We start from the raw sequence: 3,864 nt of genomic DNA, 5'->3' as shown, positions 1-3,864 counted from the left end.
CCGCCCGGCCCGAGCAGCCCAGCCGGGCACCGGGGCGTCGGGAGAGCGGCCCCCGCCCGCCGCCGGGAGAAGTTCAAACCGGGCGGAGTCTGACCCGGCTCCCCGCAGGGGCGGAACTGCCGGGGGCCCGCGGAGGGGCTGGGCTGGGCAGTGCCTCGGCCGGGGGGAGCCCAAGTTCGCGGGAGCCCCCGAAGCGCCCGGCGCAGCTCGGAGCGCGGCTGGTAAACGGGGAGATACTCCCGGAGTATCCCGGAGAGGGGGGAGAGAAGGGAAGCGAGTAGTAAACCCGCTCTGAAAGTGAAGGTTGGCGGGAGGTCGGAAGTTTGGGGTAGGTGTTCCATGGGCTTTTCTGGCACGGAAAGAGTTGAGACAGAGGTGGAGAGGATGGCGAGTCCCAAAGCAGATTGACTTGTGTTTCCAGCTGGACACCAGACTGATTTGATCAACGCACAGCTATACTTGAGTCAGGCTTGCTGGACATATTTCTCAGTCACTGTTAGATTAGCTCTCCTTACATACCTAAGGATATCAGAAGATAGTATACTATTACAAACAATTAATAGAATAAAATGAAAGACCAATGCAAGTCTGCCCTTACCAATTAATTTTTCACAAAAACTTGTGATATTCCATTGCTGAAAAGATTGCAAGTTTGAAGAGAGATGCTCCAACAAGTCAAGGCCATATTCCTGTCTTTCAATCTTCCTACTTAAGATTAGGCACTTAAACATTCACCATGGTCATTCTCTCCTGGAACAGGAGCTGAACTGATCAACACCACCTATTTCTTTCCTTATGAATACTTTGAGAAACAGATTTGCTAAAGGTCCAGTGCCACTACTTCGATAATCTGCATTTACTCCTACCTGGGATAAGGTTTTTTCCTGGTGCCCTACCCAATACTTCCTCACAGTGACTTAGGCTGGTCTTGATCTTCAGTCATGGAGAACAGGAGCCTACGTGGCCCATATTTTGCTGAAATCCCCCTCTTGCACAAAAGGAGTATCAAGACAGTTAATTAGAAGGTAATCCATTAAAATCACGAATCTATCTGAGTGCTGAAATGCTAAACCAGTTGGTTTTCTTTGTCTTGTCTGGTGGGGGTTTTACTAGCAGTAACTTTTTCTGCTGATGCACAGATGTAAGGCCTTTTTATTTGAAGGATTAGCTTGCTCAGACAGGAATGTTTTTAATTACTCTTTTCTTTCCTTCAATTAGTGAAGTCAGACAGGAAAAAAATAATCTTGTTTCCAAAATCTCATGAGAACCAACTACAGAAAGAAGATGGTGAAAACAAGTTACTTCTAAATGCAAGGTATATATTAAAGAAGTTTCCCTGTTCCACTTTTATACAAAGTCTTGTTTGGAAAGCAAAGTTGAGTTTTGATTCCTGCCAGCATGCCTCTTGACAGTCAGAAGTGAAACACAACACAGTAGGAGTGATAGACTTCTTTTTAAACAATCACTTTTTCCAGGCCTGTCACATGTTATGAAATTACTGAATGCAATGGCATTCACTGGTTGCAAAGCTACGCAGGTAACCACCACTGCTGCCCCTGAAGAGAGGCAGCCCCAGAGAGCAGAGTTTGGAAGCTCACCAGCAGCACTCCACTGAGCCTCCAAAGGGGAATCCAAACGTCCTCTCTTCAAGTCAAAAGAGGAGCAGGAGTGGAGCACACATGAGGCAACTGCAAGTCACTGTTAACCATCACTCAGAAAGCAGGAGGACAATATACTAGTACCTCTACCTGACTTTGTTACATCCTTGAATGATTCTTTAGGAGAAACAAATAGTTTTGAAACATTATCCTCCTTACTCTTTCTTTGGCGTAGCCAGCACCCTGCCCTGTCACACAGCCATTAGCAAGTGGAGCTCCGGTAGCCCAACAGACACGGAGAGGAAACCGCATAGCTACTACTCCGTAGTAATCAAAAATGGAACTGCAAATTGAAGTTCTAGTCAAACCAGAGTCCAGAATACTGCTCTCCAACAACATGCAGCCACAAAAGACAACTAAATCCCTCTGTACAGATGTTTGACGTTACAGAACTTTTGATGCAAAAGAAATCAGAGAGCAAAGAAAAGTTTATCTACAGCTGGCACTGTCATAACAACTGCAGTCACAAAGGTACAGATTTTCCAATCCAGCCAGGCTGTGACCAGCACTAAACCCAGGAGGTGGCAAGGTGGTTTGTACTAGCTTGACAGTGGCTAGAGACCAGTTTTGTTCTTGCCTTGTTTTGGAGACTAACACACACCCCCACCACAAAGGGCTCACAAAGCTGAAGTGGTCTGTACCTACACAAGTGAAACAGCTTGCAGCTTGGGAATTGCAAGTGTAAAAGAAGGAACTTTATGGCTTGGAAGATTTTACTTATCTCTATACTGAACTTCTGCTTGCAGCAGAGACTTTCAGATTTGCAGTCAGCATATGTCTGTACCTAAATACTAACACTGCAGTGGGTGCTGCAAAGAAAAAAAATCCTCCAAATCAGTCCCCTGCTTTCCCTTATAATGGGGATAGACAAGAAGTAAGTAAACTCTTCAGTGAGGTCATTACAGTAGGACAACAAACAGCAAGGCATCCTGAGAATTCACCTGTGCTCTGTTCACTGGGCTACACTGGCATCTTGAACTGGCACAGAAACACAGGTCTGTCTGCCTGCCAAAACGATCAAGACTAGCACAGGAAGGCACCGCTTTCAGGAAGCAGACGTGGGGAAGAGCAGAGATGGCATCATTAGCTCTGCTGTACTCCAGCCATTCCCAGCCCACCTAGGTGCTTGGGTACAAAAGATGCCCATGACACTATTTTTCCATTTTTTCTCTTACTACAGGCAGCACCAGTCTGTTATCCGCCCCCCCCCCCCCCCCCCCCCCCCCCCCCCCCCCCCCCCCCCCCCCCCCCCCCCCCCCCCCCCCCCCCCCCCCCCCCCCCCCCCCCCCCCCCCCCCCCCCCCCCCCCCCCCCCCCCCCCCCCCCCCCCCCCCCCCCCCCCCCCCCCCCCCCCCCCCCCCCCCCCCCCCCCCCCCCCCCCCCCCCCCCCCCCCCCCCCCCCCCCCCCCCCCCCCCCCCCCCCCCCCCCCCCCCCCCCCCCCCCCCCCCCCCCCCCCCCCCCCCCCCCCCCCCCCCCCCCCCCCCCCCCCCCCCCCCCCCCCCCCCCCCCCCCCCCCCCCCCCCCCCCCCCCCCCCCCCCCCCCCCCCCCCCCCCCCCCCCCCCCCCCCCCCCCCCCCCCCCCCCCCCCCCCCCCCCCCCCCCCCCCCCCCCCCCCCCCCCCCCCCCCCCCCCCCCCCCCCCCCCCCCCCCCCCCCCCCCCCCCCCCCCCCCCCCCCCCCCCCCCCCCCCCCCCCCCCCCCCCCCCCCCCCCCCCCCCCCCCCCCCCCCCCCCCCCCCCCCCCCCCCCCCCCCCCCCCCCCCCCCCCCCCCCCCCCCCCCCCCCCCCCCCCCCCCCCCCCCCCCCCCCCCCCCCCCCCCCCCCCCCCCCCCCCCCCCCCCCCCCCCCCCCCCCCCCCCCCCCCCCCCCCCCCCCCCCCCCCCCCCCCCCCCCCCCCCCCCCCCCCCCCCCCCCCCCCCCCCCCCCCCCCCCCCCCCCCCCCCCCCCCCCCCCCCCCCCCCCCCCCCCCCCCCCCCCCCCCCCCCCCCCCCCCCCCCCCCCCCCCCCCCCCCCCCCCCCCCCCCCCCCCCCCCCCCCCCCCCCCCCCCCCCCCCCCCCCCCCCCCCCCCCCCCCCCCCCCCCCCCCCCCCCCCCCCCCCCCCCCCCCCCCCCCCCCCCCCCCCCCCCCCCCCCCCCCCCCCCCCCCCCCCCCCCCCCCCCCCCCCCCCCCCCCCCCCCCCCCCCCCCCCCCCCCCCCCCCCCCCCCCC

Source organism: Athene cunicularia, assembly GCF_003259725.1.
Source record: "Athene cunicularia isolate RWA chromosome 7 unlocalized genomic scaffold, athCun1 chr7_part1, whole genome shotgun sequence".
NCBI lineage: Eukaryota > Metazoa > Chordata > Aves > Strigiformes > Strigidae > Athene > Athene cunicularia.
This window is presented reverse-complemented; position numbering follows the sequence as displayed.